Genomic DNA, 16,034 nt, shown 5'->3' with positions numbered 1-16,034 from the left:
CCACACCAGGCTCAGGAACAAGTGCTCTCCACTTGATTCTGTACATGGGACCATCCAAAGGTGGTTGTTTCCACTAGGTTCTGTCCCTGTTCGGCAGAACCTTGGCACATCCACATCCATTTTCCAACCTGTGGGTCAGTCTGAGTCAAGGATTGCGTCTGCCAGCCATAATCCCAGGTAGAGTCAGGGAGCAGCACTGAGATAAGCAAGCAGCAGTGGCTTCTCCACTCCCAGGGGGTCTGCCTTGACTCTAGGTACAAAAGGACAGCAGCTTCAGTGGCAGTCTGGTGTGGGGAATTGAGGAGACTGGGGGCATTGCCAGCCCCACCTCCTGGTGACTTCCCACCAGACACTGCTGCTCAGGGACCCAACATAGGCCAACAGCATCCTCTGAGAACAGCATCTACTTGGTACCCTGCAGCTGAGTCTGGTAGAGCAAGGTGATGAGCCAGCTTGGGGGCAATTGAGTAAGGGACCAGGCAGGAAGCCAGAGCCGAGGTACACCAGTGTGAGATCTTTCCATGAGAGGTTCCTAGGGCTTGGGAGAATGGAAATAGGTGCAAAGAGGTAAGGGATTTTGGCCTTAGTCACCTGCTGTGGTTTGGATCTTGAATGTCCCCAAAGGCCCATGTGTTAGACATTTAGTCACCAGCCTGGTACTATTGGAAGGTGATGGAAACTTTTAAGAGCTGAGGTTCAGTGAGGAGTCTTTGGGTCACTGGGGACATGCCCTCCAAGGGGATTGTGGGACCCCAGGCTCTTCCTCTATCTCTTTCAACCCTGGCTGTGAGTTGAGCAGTTTTGCCCTGCCACACACACCATGAAGTGTCATCTCACTGTACGCTCAAAGCAGTGGTGCCAGCTGATTATAGACATCTCAAACTGTGAGCCCAAATAAATCTTTTCTCTTTATCAGTTGATCATCTCTGGCATTTGTTATAACGAAAAGCTGAATCACCCAACAGAGAAGTGGTCCAGTAGGTTTTCCTACACTGGCCCAAGTTTGGGCCACTCTGTCACCCTGCTGAAGCCTGGGAGGTGGGCCCTGTTCTGTTGTTGGAGTCTCTCGAGCATTTATGGAGGTTCCTCTGTGCTCTAGCCCAACATGCAAGTCCCCCAACTGGTCCCTAAGACACCCTGGATCCCAGTGGGCTGTGGAGGCTGTTGCTAGAGCTTTACCAGCACCCGTGGTGGAGGAGAGGGAGACTGATGGAACAGGGGAGCAGGGTGGGGGAGGCTCCACAAGCCTGGAGCCAGCATGGCCGGTTGTTTCCCCTCTTAGTTCACAGCCATGACCACAGCTAGCTGCAATGTGGGCATCCTTTGGAATTTTCACCCTTGTGTTTTTGTCCACTTCTTGCGGCTTGACAGGTGAGGAGGTGACTATTGCCATCCCCCTGTGCAGACGAGGAGTCAAAAAGAGGAAGGTAAGTGACTTGCTCCGAGTCACATAAGCAGACCAGATCTTCTGACTTCTGATATCCTGCTGCCTAGTGAGCAGCCCAGGAAGGGTCGTCCTTCTGTCCCGCCACCCCTAGCCAGGCTTGGCTGAGACCATGGTGGACATCATCCAGGTGCTTAACCTGAACCATAAAAGCCACGCCCACTATTAGGAGTCCACCAAGAGCCTGGCACTGTGCCATTGCACCACATTTGTCAGCACACTGAATCCTCCCAGCAACTTCTAAAGGGAGAGAGTATGATCCTCTTTTTATAGAGGAGGGAAAGCAGGCAAGTCAAGACACTTGACTGACCACTGGACTTGGTGGTACATCCCTGCCACCCAAGCTACACAGGAGGCTGAGGCAGGAGTCCAGGAGTTCAAGGCCAGCCAGGGAACATAGATCTTGTCTCAAAAAGAGAAAATAGGAAAGAAAAAAATAAACGTGTGATGTCACGCAACTAGAACCAGCACTGTGACCCATATCTTCTTTTTATAAATTGAGATATCATTCATGTAGCATATTCACCATTTTAAAGTATAAAATTTATTGATTTTAGGATATTCACAAGGTTGTAAAAGCATTACCTAATTCCAGAACATTTTTGTCACCCCAAAAGGAAGTCCCATTCTTATTAACAGTCACTCACTGCTATGGCTTGAGTGTCCCCTAAAGGTTCATATGTATGGGTTTGGCCCCCAGGTTTGTGTATCAGGAGTCGTAAGCTTTTAGGAAGTGAGCCTTCTGGGAGATCTTTAGGTTGCTGGGTGTGTGTGGGATTGGGATTGTGGGACCTGCCTGTCCTCTCTGTGCTGCCTGGTTTGTGATGTGACCGCAGGCTCCACCATCGCCCTATGCTGCCCTCATCAAAGAACAAAGGCTAAACATCTCAGGAGGCCAGGGCTGACACAGGACCTGGCACAGAATCTACAAATAATTATCAAAAAGAATGAGCAGGCATCATGTCCAACCACAAGAATGGGAAGTTATACTCCATGTGTGTATGATATTCTACTATCTGTATAACTAAAAGGAACAAATAAATTTAAAAAAAAAAAGAATGAGCAGGGCTAGTTGTAGTGGTGCATTTCTATAATCACAGTGACTTGGGAGGCTGAGACAGGACGATTGCAAATTCGAGGCTGAGACAGGACAAATACAAATTCAAGGCTAGCCTCAACAACTTAGCAAAGCCCTAAACAATTTAGCAAGACCCTGTCTCAAAATAAAAAATAAAAAAGGACTGGGAGGGCTGGGGATATAGCTCAGTCGGTAGAGTGCTTGCCTCCCAAGCACAAGGCCCTGGGTTCAAATCCCCAGCACCGCAAAAAAAAAAAAAAAAAAAAAAAAAAAAAAAAAAAAATGAATAGGGAAAGATCAAGATGATCAATCTACTCAGTCTTGAACTTCAACTTTCAAACTGTGAGCCCAATAAACCTCTTTGCTTTATAAGTTAATTACCTCCAAGTATTTCATTATAGTAATGCATAGCTGACTATTGTACTCCCAGTTCCCCCTATCCTCTCCAGCCCCAGGCAACCAATAATCTTCATTCTGTCTCCGTGGATTTTCTTACTCTGGACATTTCAATAAATGAGATTATATACTATTTTGCCCTTTTCGTCTGGCTTCTTTCACTTAGCACAATGTTTTCAAAGCTCATTCATGTTATAGCATGAATAGTGCTTCATTCCTTTGTCTAAATGTAGACTTCCCCCATTGCATAAATACATAAATATTTTCTTTATGACTCTGACCCCAAGCCCAGTGTGTCCTGAGTGCCAGTTATGTGACCTCAAGGTCTAGGGGCTATAGCCAGCATTGATGGGGTTTCACTGTTTCACCTTGCACCTGACAGTGTTGTCCAGGCCAATTACTTCATGGCTGAAGAGCAGAGGTGCCACCAAATTGACAAGGACTCAAGAGGAAGATGGGCTAAATGGTGTGGACATTGAACGTTGAAGGCCCCAGGAGTGAGGCTGTAAGGGGCTCCTGTCCTGCAGGAGTTTCCTGTCTCTGAAGATTTCTCAGAGATGGGCCCACTGACCCACTACTTAATGTCAATGGTGATAATGGCATTAGAAATAATAAGAGTAGTCCTTGCATGCACAAAGCCCTGGGTTCAATCCCCAGCACCACAAAAAATAATAAGAGTAGGGTTGGGGATGTAACTCAGTGGGAGAACACTGGCCTAGCATGTGTGAGGCCCTAGGTTTGATACCCAGGTAAGAGTAGTAGTACTCTCAATTATAAAAGCTCAGAACAGGACCAACCACCTACCCTGGTAGTTGGCTAACTTTCCTGAGCACCTACTATGCACCCAATCTCCACTGGACCCCGTGTGAATCACACCCCCTGGTTCACATTTATTATTTCATAGCATCCTCATAATATCACTTTTCAGGTAACTCAGTTTTTACACATGAGTAAGTCAAGGCCCAGAGAGATGAAATGACTTGCCCAAGGTCACAAAGCTATTAAATTGAAACCTTGGTCTATATGATGCTCAAATGTGGGCAGGATGGCAAAGCCCTGCTCAGATATGTCTCCTTCGAGGAGCCCTCATACCTACCCTGTGCTTAGATCTCACAGAGAGCAGTTTTCTGTTGTCAGGGCCTGCTCCCAGGAAGCCGGGTCTGGCACAAGGCCCAATGTAAGAATCCACAAATATTTATCAAAAAGAGTGAATGGGGCAATGCAGTGGCATGTGCCTGTAATCCCAGAGGCTAAGGAGGCTGAGGCAGGAGGATTGCAAGTTCAAAGCCAGCCTCAGCAACTTAGTGAGGCCTTAAGCAACCTGGTGAGACTCTGTCTCAAAAAAAAAAAAAAAAAAAAAAAAAAAGAATGAATGGGCTGGGAGTGTAGTTCCATGGTAAAGCACATGTTTAGCACACATGAGACACTGGGTTCAATCTCCAGCACCAAAGGAACAAATGAATGAAATTCTCCCAGTCTTATTTCAAGTAGAGGAGACTGAGGAACTCCATCCGCTCCCTGGGTCCTTGGACCCTTCCATCCTTTGGACAAAGGCAACCATCACACCCATGTATTCATTCATTCATTCACCAACTAACAGGTGCTATGAGATAGGACCAAAGTGAATATGATTCCAGTTCCAGTTCTGATGGAGATGGAGCAGAACAGTTGAGCAAGGGCTGGATCAGGTCCTTCCTCAGAGAAGTCCAGAGCCTAGGAGGTGTTCCCTGGCGGGGGGAGATCAGGGAGATACAGAAGCCGGATACCAGTGAGGATTTGGGACCAGACCCACCTCTTCACATCCAACACATCCCCCTTTGTTCCAAGTTAGAGAAACAGAAACCCTAGAACGTGTAGGTTAAGGGTTTTGTCTCAGGAGTTCGAATCTATGTGATTAAGAAATTTCTGGAAGGTTGTTGTCCTTGAGTCTGATGCAAGAGCTTGAAGCTCACAGGAAGGGGAGGGAAGAAGGATGCAAAGTGGAGAACAGCTAGAACATGCCGGAATCCACAGACAGGAGCTGAAGACCAGTGGGTGGGTGGGATGCTATGTCTGCTCTTATTGCTGCTGACTTGGATGGTGAGCATGGGTGTCTTGAGGAGGTGGGGCCCCTCCTCATAGGCCTACACACACACACACACACACACACACACACACACACACATACACAGCTGGTCTGGGAGTTGGAGAACCCAAGGCTGATCCAGGGGAAGGTGGAGCAGTAACAGGCTGCCTGCAGCTTCACACCAACAAAAGTGAGCCAGTGAATTAGTGTTGCCGTGTGACCTGCAAAGAAGGCAGTGCTTTTACTTCTGCCCTTTTACAAAACTACTGTGTCCCACCCAAGGAAGGGAATTCTGAGAAGTGTAGTTCAGCCCAGTCAAAAGGACACATTACAAAACCACCCCAGCCTCGGAAGCATCTATCTCAATCCCTCCAGCTGTGTATGCAGACTTGTTGGTGCTTCACCTCCTGCCTCCTGAACTCCCACTATCCATTAGAGAAAACAGCCTGGATTTTGGAGGCTCACAGAGCTGGGCTCAAATGTGCACCTGCTATTTACTAGCTAAACTCTAAGCCTCAGTTTCTCCATCAATAAGATTGGGATAATACAGTTCGCAGACGTAACGTAAGTATTAAGAATATAGTCAGGGCTGGGGTTGTGGCTCAGCGGTAGAGCACTTGCCTAGCATGTGTGAGGTACTGGGTTCGATCCACAGCACCACATAAAGATAAACAAAACAGAGGTATTGTGTGCATCTACAACTAAAAAAAATTTTTTAAAGAATATAGTCATTTGGCCAGATGTGGTGGCATACACCTGTAATTCCAGCAACTGGGGAGGCTGAGGCAGGAGGCTCTTGAGTTCAAAGGCAGCTTTGGCAACTTAATGAGGCCCTATGCAACTTAGCAAGACCCTGTCTCAAAATAAAAAGGGGCTGAGGATATGATACAGAGGTTTAGTGCTCCTGGACTTAATCCCTGGTACAAAAAAAAAAAAAAAAAAAAAAAAAAAATATATATATACACACACACACACACACATACGTATATGTGGGATGTATATATGTATATGTGTGTGTGTGTGTATATATTCATTTTTTTATATCTGCAGTGAATGGGTTCCAGGATGGCTGGAGGATACCAAAATCCACAGATGCTCAAGGCTCTTATATAGAATGGAGTATTTGCCTATGACCTACACACCTCCTACTGGATACTTTTTTATTTTTTTGCTGTGCTGGAGATGAAACTCATGGCCTTGCATGTGTTAGACAAGTGCTGTATCAATGAACTACATCCCAGCCCTCCTCTGTATACTTATTTATTTATAATTTTTTTTAGTTGTCAGTGGACTTTATTTATTTATATGTGGTGCTGAGAATCAAATCCAATGCCTCATACATGCGAGGCAAGAGCTCTACCACAGAGCCACAATTCCAGTCCTATACTTTAAACCTAGATGGTATATAATAACAAATACAATCTAAATTCTATGTAAGTAGTTGTTAGACTGTATCATTTAGGGAATACTGACAAGAAAAAAAAAGTCCTGTATGTGTTCAGTAGAGATGCAATTTTATTTTTTTCTGAATAGTTTTCATTCATGGTTAGTTAAACCCAACACACACAACATACTCAGGATGGTATATTTGGTAAGCTAGTTAATAGTAACCCAAATTATATAATTAGTAAATTTAATCTGCACTTAACAAATTTATAATTCCAAGGTAATTCATCTGCATATAGAAATTGATACATGTAGGTAGATACATATAGGTAAATAAATACATTTAAAATATAAAAAAAAAATAGACGTGGTGGAGCATACCTGTAATCCCAGCAGCTGGGGAGGCTAAGGTAGGAGGAACATGAGTTCAAAGCCAGCCTCAGCAAAAGTGAGGTGCTAAGCAACTCAGTGAGACCCTGACTCTAAATACAATACAAAATAGAACTGGGGATGTGGCTTACTGGTCGAGTGCCCCTCAGTTCAATCCCCAGTACCCACCCCCCCAAAAAATATATAGAAAGAGAAAAATAAATACACATAAACACATTCATAGTAAGCCCAGTTTGCCAGAAGTCAACTGCTAAGTCATAGATGCTCCGGTTAATAGTGTCAGTGAACGTTCTCATGGAATCTTAGAACTCTGAAAAGAATTATATATTTAGAGGAACCTGGAAATTCCACCAGAAAACTCTTAGAACTCATAAGTGAATTCAGTAAAGTAGCAGGTTACAAGATCAATGCTCATAAATCCAACGCGTTTTTATACATAAGTGATGAATCTTCAGAAAGAGAAATTAGGAAAACTACCCCATTCACAATAGCATTGAAAAAAATAAAATACTTGGGAATCACTCTCACAAAAGAGGTGAAAGACCTCTACAATGAGAACTACAGAACACTAAAGAAAGAAATTAAAGAAAACCTTAGAAGATGGAAAGATCTTCCATGTTCTTGGATAGGCAGAATTAATATTGTCAAAATGGCCATACTACCAAAAGTGCTATACAGATTCAATGCAATTCCAATTAAAATCCCAATGATGTACCTTACAGAAATAGAGCAAGCAATTATGAAATTCATCTGGAAGAATAAGAAACCCAGAATAGCTAAAGCAATCCTCAGTAGAAAGAGCGAAGCAGGGGCTATCACAATACCAGATCTTCAACTCTATTACAAAGCAATAGTAACAAAAACGGCATGGTGTTGGTACCAAAATAGACAGGTAGATCAATGGTACAGAATAGAGGACACAGACACAAACCCAAATAAATACAATTTTCTCATACTAGACAAAGGTGCCAAAAATATGCAATGGAGAAAAGATAGCCTCTTCAACAAATGGTGCTGGGAAAACTGGAAAACCATATGCAACAGAATGAAATTAAACCCCTATCTCTCACCCTGCACAAAACTCAACTCAAAATGGATCAAGGACCTCAGAATCAGACCAGAGACCCTGCATCTTATAGAAGAAAAAGTAGGTCCAAAGCTTCAACTTGTTGGCTTAGGACCAGACTTCCTTAACAGGATTCCCATAGCCCAAGAAATAAAAGCAAGAATCAATAACTGGGATAGATTCAAACTAAAAAGCTTTCTCTCAGCAAAGGAAACTATCAGTAATGTGAAGAGAGAGCCTACAGAGTGGGAGAATATCTTTGCCTCTCATACTTCAGATAGAGCACTAATTTCCAGAATATATAAAGAACTCAAAAAACTCTACACCAAGAATACAAATAATCCAATCAACAAATGGGCTAAGGAAATGAACAGACACTTCACAGAAGAAGATGTACAAGCAATCAACAGATATATGAAAAAATGTTCAATATCTCTACTAATAAGAGAAATGCAAATCAAAACTACCCTAAGATTTCACCTCACCCCAATTAGAATGGCAATTATCAAGAACACAAGCAACAATAGGTGTTGGCGAGGATGTGGGGAAAAAGGTACACTCATACATTGCTGGTGGGGTTGCAAATTAGTGCAGCCACTCTGGAAAGCAGTGTGGAGATTCCTCAGAAAGCTTGGAATGGAACCACCATTTGACCCAGCTATCCTACTCCTTGGCCTATACCCAAAGGACTTAAAATCAGCATACTACAGAGATACAGCCACATCAATGTTCATAGCTGCTCAATTCACCATAGCCAGATTGTGGAACCAACCTAGATGCCCCTCAGTTGATGAATGGATAAAGAAACTGTGGCACATATATACAATGGAATATTACTCTGCCATGAAGAATGATAAAATTATGGCATTTACAGGCAAATGGATGAAATTGGAGGATATCATGCTAAGTGAGATAAGCCAATCTCAAAACACTAAAGGACGAATGATCTCGCTGATAAGCGGATGAGGACATATAATGGGGGGTAGGAGGGGTTAGTGTTAGGGTTAGGTTTAGGGTTAGGGATAAGGAGGGTGGTAAGAATGGAGGAAGGAAGGACTGTATAGAGGGAAAAGAGGGGTGGGAGGGGTGGGGGGAAAGGGAAAAAAATAACAGAATGAATCAAACAACATTGCCCTATGTAAATTTATGATTTTTAATAATAAATAAATAAATAAGAATTATAGAGATTTTCTAGGATACAGGTTCCTGACCTGATCTTCAAAGATACGTAAATGTCAAAGTTCTGATGTTTCATCTTTACACATATGTAGATCTTTTCAGGACTGGGGCTATAACTCAGTGGTATAGTGCTTGACTAATGAGCATGTGGCCCTGGGTTTAATACCCAGCACTGCACCCTCCCCCCAAATCATCTGAAGATCTATTCATTTTGTAACAGGGGGAATTCTAAAATAACCCTCGCCCTTGTCTAATCCCCAGCCCTTGAAGTGTGGGTAGAATTTTGAATAGAACGAGATATAATTTCCATAAGTAGGTTATGTTACAAGACACAGTTGACTTTAAAAAGATTATCCATTTGGGCTCGACCTAATTATACAAGCCTTTTAAAAACAGGATTTTCGGGCTAGGGAGATAACTCAACTGGTAGAGTACTTGCCTTGCAAGAATAAGGCCCTGAGTTCGATCCCAGTTAAAAACAAAAAACAAAACAAAAAAAAAAAACAGCATTTTCTCCAGCTGGTAGGAGCAAAAGAAGTAAGACAATTGGAAGCCTGAGATGGACTTGGTGTGAAGCAGGGTCCTCACTGCTGAGCTGGAGGTGCCATAGGGCAAGGATATGAGAGCAGTTACAGATTGGTCCCTGGCTGACAGTCAAAAAGAAATTGGGCTGGGCGTGGTGGCGCACACCTGTAATCCCAGAGGCTTGGGAGGCTGAGGCAGGAGGATCGCGAGTTCAAAGCCAGCCTCAGCAAATTAGTTAGACCCTGTCTCTAAATAAAATATAATAAAGACTGGGATTGTGGCTCAGTGGTTGAGTACCCCTGGGTTCCAGTCTTACAACACAAGGAAAAGAAGGCTGCCACAACCAATGAGCCTGGAAGAGAACCCAGATGAGATGGTATCCCTGGCTGCCACCTTGATTTCAGCCCAGCGAGATCACCACAAAACCCAGTCAAGCCATGCTGAACTTCTAGTCTAGAGAACTGTGAATTAATAAATAGATTTTGTTCGAAGCTGCTAAGTAGGTGGTGATTTGTAACACAGCAATAGAAAACAAAGATTTGCTATGAGGTGGAAGGTATTAGCATTTCCACTGTCTAGATGAAGTGGCTCAGAGAAGTATAGCATCCTTCTCAAGATCAAACAGCTATTTAATGAGAGGGCCGCAGAAGCAAGTCTGGGAGCTCCCAGGAAGGGCCCCTCCCTGCTCCCAATCTGACATGATTTTTTTAAGGGTCTACAGGTTGGTTACAAAACATACCTATTAGGAAAATAAAAAGAAATGTGACTTGATCATTCCCATTGATTCTTGGGAGGGCATAACCCAAATGATAGGTGGGCATGGTACTCGTAGGTAGCAGGGATGAGATTGCCTGGGGACATAGCCAGGGAGATGCTCTAAATGGAAACCTACAACTTTTTTTGTTAAGTTGCTTGGGGCTCAGGAGATAGCTCAGTCAGTAGAGTGCTTGCAACCCAAGTCCCTGGGTTTGATCCCCAGCACCGCAAAAAATAAAAAATAAAAAGGACTGGGAATGTGGCTCAGGGTCAAAGTGCCCCCTGGGTTCAATCCTTAGTACCAAAACAATTGTAAGTTTTGTTTTATGTATATTTTACCATAAAAATTATTTTACTGGACTGGGGTTGTGGCTCAGTGGTTGAGGTCTTGCCTAGCATGTGTGAGGCACTGGGCTTGCTTTCCAGCACCACATATAAATAAATAAATAAAAGGTCCATTGACAACTAAAATTAAAAAAGAAAAAGATTTTATTTACTGCAGTTTTAGTGGGACTTGAAAAAGAAATGGAGTTTGTGCACATGTTGAATTCACCACTTACCCAAAACTCTAGGGAGTTATTTAAGAGACTGTTTTATTTGCAAGGTTTAAGGTCAGTTTTATGATTTCACTATTGATTTCTAATTATTTAGATTGTGATCAAAGAATGATGTACAGGGGAATGTAGCTCAGTGGTCGAGTGCTTGCCTAGTAGAACAAGGTCCGGGGTTCAATCCCAATATTTGACAAGATCTACAAAAGATCTACAAATGATCTCTACTATATTGGAATTTATTGACATTTCCTTTGTACTGTAGTTTGTGGCCTTTAATAATTACAATCACTACTGTTTGGTATTTAGACTAGGTGTTACCCTAAAAAAAATACCTAACTAGAAAATATCTAGTTTCTCTTGATATCAATAGGGTTTTGGTCCCATTTTCCAGATGGAGAAGCTGAGACTCAAAGAGGCTAAGTCATGTGCTTATGGACACATGCCCAGGAAGTGGCTCAGCTGAACTAATATTAATGCAAACAGTAGCCCCCATTTAAGGAGAAACCTTAAGGTGTCAGGCACTATCCTTAAATTCTACAATTTAATCTGTTAACAAGTTTTCAATAAGGCACAATTTTCTCTTTTCTAGGTTGGAAACTAAGGTCCCACAACTGGGGATTTGAGGGATTGGAACCTCAATGAGGTTCAGAGCCTGAGGTCTCTTTTTTTTTTTGCAGTGCTGGGGATTGAACCCAGAGTGTCATACATGTTAGACAAGTGCTCTACCACTGAGCCTGAGCTTGATTCCCAGTCTTTTCTTTCTTTCTTTCTTTCTTTCTTTCTTTCTTTCTTTCTTTCTTTCTTTCTTTCTTTCTTTCTTTCTTTCTTTCTTTCTTTCTTTCTTTCTTTTTTTACCTAGGCTGGCCTCAAACTTGCCATCCTCCTGCCTCAGCCTCCTAAGTACCCAGGGTGTGCACCACTGTGTCCAGCTAAACCTGGCCTATGTGATTTCGCCAGCTGAGGATTGTTGAACCCAGGTCACCTGAGAGAGCAAAGCCCTTCCAGAGGCAAATTTCAATAGTCAAGAGGGGCTGAGCAGAATTTTGCTCCTGAGAAAGCCAGGGTTGATGTACAGAGATCACTGGAAGCATGGAGCGAGGGATGGGAGCAACTGAGGGGGTCTGCAACAGCCTCCAGGACCCTCTGCCCTGGAGTTTGTCCCCATCTTGGCTTGAGTGAGAAGCGTATGGAGGCCCCTCAGCAGGCAGAGGGCTGGCATTAGTGAGGCTATGAACAAAGTCACCTCCTACCTCCTTCCATAAAGGATCTGTGGCAACTTCTAGAGATTTGAGGGATAAAAACAACAAAAACACCAAATAAACAGAAACTGGGATAGAGGATTAGTAACCATGAAGGAAGAAGAGTCTAGAAATTTGGGATATGGAAGGACAAGTTGCAGGTCCTGGGCATTGATTACTTATGAAGGGAAGGGTGGCAGTTAACGGCACCCGTGGTCCCTCTAGTGGTCACAGAGGGAAAGAATACTGTTTAATTTGTCCAATAGGACAGTCATCTCTTGGTACACGTCGGGGATTGCTTCCAGGACCCCTGATGTTATAGGAGTCCTGTGGATACCAAAAAAATCCATGGATACTCAAGACCCTTATATAAATTAGAGTGGTGTTTGCATAGAATCTACATACATCCTCCTGTATTCTATAAATCATCTCTAGATGACTTATATCGAGTACAAAGTAGTTGTTATGCTCTATTATTGAGGGAATAATGATAATGAAAAAAGTCTGTATGTGTTCAGTACAGATGCAAATTTTTTTGTACTAGGGATTGAACCCAGGGGCATTCAATCACCAAGTCACATTCCCAGCCCTTTATTGATTGATTGATTGATTGATGCCAGGGATTGAACTCAGGGTCGCTTAATCAACTGAGTCACCTCTCCAGCCCTTTTTATTTTTTAATTTTGAGACAGGGTCTTGCTAAGTCGCTGAGGGCCTTGCTATATTGTTGAGGCTGGTTTTGAACTTACCAGTTCAAAACAGTAAATACTCCTGCCTCAGTCTCCCATGCTGCTGAGATTACAGGTGTGCACTATCATGCCCCGCCTCTTTTCAGTGTTTTAAAGAGGAGCTCTTGCCATGTTCCCGAGGCTGGTCTCAAACTTGTGGGCTCAAGTGATTCTCCTTTCTCAGCCTCCAAAGTAGCAGCATCATAACCTACTTTCGTTTTTCCAAATTTTTTAAAAATATTTTTTAGTTGTCAATAGGCCTTTATTTTGTCTCTGTGTGGTGCTGAGAATCGAACCCAGTGCCTCACACATGCTAGGCAAGCACTCTGCCACTGAGCCACAAACCCAGCCCTCCAAATGTTTTTGATCCGTGGTTGACTGAATCCACAGATGAGGGATCCATTGGATATACCATTGACTAAATACTTATATACCCATTGTAATGGGAGGACGGGAAGGACATGCTCTGAGATTCTGAGTGTCAGAAAGAAAGAATTTGATGTAGGTCACATAGCATCAGTCACAGTTATAGGTCATTCCACATGCCAGTAAGAACCCCCAACCTTCTTCTGATTGCATGAAACCTCATGAGGCAGGTAAGGGTGGAAAGAAAGGAAAAGCATAGACCCTGCAGTCATCTGTCCTGATCTTGACTCTCAGCTAGGACCCCATTGCCATTATGTGAAGTTGGGAAAGTACTGCAGCTTCTCAGGGCCTCAACGTCCTCATCTGTAAAATGGGGTTCTTGTAAAATGGGGTTCTTATAGCATCCTCCTCTTGAGTGTGGTGAGAATTAAATGAAGAAATGGCTGGGTGTGGTGGCACACGCCTGTAATCCCAGAGGCTCTGGAGGCTGAGGCAGGAGGGTCACAAGTTCAAAGCCAACCTCAATAACCACATGGTGCTAAGCAACTCAGTGAGACCTGTCTCTAAGTAAAATACAAAACGGGGCTGGGGATGTGGCTCAGTGGTCAAGTGCCCCTGAGTTCAATCCCCAGTACCAAGAAAAGAAATGGATGTTGAGAGCATATAATGGTGCTTGGCCCATGGTATTGGCAGAGTACCTAGGGAGGAGAACCTGAAGCCTAAAGAATTAACTCAATAAGACAAAATGAGGGCTGAGTTTGTAGCTCAGTGGCAGATCACTTGCCTAGCATGTGTGGGGTGCTGGGTTCAATTCTCAGCACTGCATATATATAAACAAAATAAAGATCCATCAATAATTAACCGAAATTTAAAAATATAAGACAAAATGAGTAGGACTCAGAAAAGTTCAAAAAACTTCTCCCTCCAACTAGAGGGTGATGTTATTTTTAGGAAGGATGTATTTGCAGGGGGAAGTTGGTTTTCTCTTTCCAGGTAGATTTGATTATTGCTGGTTCTGCTTCATTCATGCTAGAGAGAGGCGTGTCCCTACGCCTGGGGTCCCAGAGAGCCAGGCAGGCTCAAATGCCACAGGTATGGCTGCTCCAGCTGTAGATATTGTTGAGAACAGGGTGATATCTGTGCAGCTAACTGTCTTAATCACCAGGATGCCGGCAGTTGCGACTGCACCCTCAAGAGCCAATACAGCACAAACAGGACTGCTGGGCCCCCGTGCTTATTGAGGTTGTTAAGAGATATTTGTCTGAGGAATGTGCAGCTGCCTAGAAACCTTATCTATCAAGGACAGGGGGGCCTACCCCCAACTCATCTCCTGCATAGTTCACCCCTTCCCTCCTCCCTTCTTCCTCTAGGACCGTTCAGTTCTGGTGGGACCCAATGAGAATCAAATAGATTGGCAGGACCCAACCAGAGGAGGACTAATGTTTAGCTGTTCAAATGTTAACCAATAACGTACAGGTCCTTGTGTGTGAATGCTTGGAAATCTCTTAAATAGAGGGCTTTCTCGCCCCTCGGGGCCGCTCCCTCCCCCCAGCCATTGTATGGGTCTGAGGGGCTGGTTGCAGTCCAGGCTCGAGCTTGCTTTAATAAAACCTCGTTGTGTGATTTGCATTACCGTGTGTTCACTTTGACTCTCCGGGGATTAGTCGGAATGGGACCCTAACAATATCAGCAGTTTTTCTCTGTTTGGTTTTAGAAATTAGACCCTTACCTTGCACCTGCCAGGAAAGCACTGTACCTCTGAGCTACATCCCCAGCCCAGTTGTCAGCATTAGACAATGAGAGTGACTTGCTCAGGCAATGGGTCAGCTTCTGTCCCCCACCTCTGCAAGCTATGATTAAGCAGCCGAAGGCATTGACCTGTGCCTCCTCTTATTAGTATTATAATTTTAGCTCTCCTTCCAGGTTGAACTGTGGGAGGAAAGATCCAGACCTGTGGGAAAGTAGAGGAAAAATTAGTTCTGCCCACCAACCTGTTTTTTAATCTATGTTTAGTTCTATACATTTTTTTTTTTGGAGGGGGCGGTACTAGGGATCAAACCCAGGACAACACTCATGCTAGGTAAGTGCTTGCCCACTCAGCTACATCCCCAGTCCTTTCATCTCTACTTGGGGACAGTCAGGGAAGCTGAATTACTGGAAGAGTTCAGTGAATCAATCTATAGAAGAGGCTAGTGTGGTGCCTCATGGTAACAGTGTTATTATTGGGGTGTCCAGTTGGAGTCCAGATTCTTGGTGTCCCAAACAAAGAGCTGAACAAAATACATAGAAGTAACAGGCAAAGAACAGATTTATTGAAGTTGAAGGTTAAAGTACCACTCCATAAGGTAGAGCAGAGACCGAGCAACAGAGAAAAACTCAAGGTCCTGATGTCTGGAAATGAGTGTCTTTTTAAAAAAATATATTTGCTGTAGTCTTTTTCTTTTTTTAAATAAATTTTTAGTTGCCAATGGACCTTTATCTTATTTATTTATATGTGGTGCTGAGGCTCAAACCCAGGCCCTCACACATGCCAGGCACGTGCTCTACCACTGAGCCATGCAAACCCAATCCCCAAAATTACATGCTGGGCTCTGAGGCATTCTCTTCTCTGTATGGACCAAATTAAAAACCTTACCTCATTTGCTCCCCTTGGTTACCTTTTATTTATTTATTTTTAAAATACTATTTAGTTGTAGGTGGACACAATATTTTTATTTATTTATGTATTTTTAGGTGGGGCTGAGGATCAAACCCAGTGCCTTTCCCACGCTGGGTCTGGTATCCAAGTTTCCTGTGCATCCCTGGTACTGCTGATCCCTCGGTTATAATTTGTCCCATTATTGGTCTTCCTTTCACACTCTGC

The sequence above is a fragment of the Sciurus vulgaris genome, assembly GCF_902686455.1.
Source record: "Sciurus vulgaris genome assembly, chromosome: 8".
In the NCBI taxonomy this organism is placed as follows: Eukaryota; Metazoa; Chordata; class Mammalia; order Rodentia; family Sciuridae; genus Sciurus; species Sciurus vulgaris.
This window is presented reverse-complemented; position numbering follows the sequence as displayed.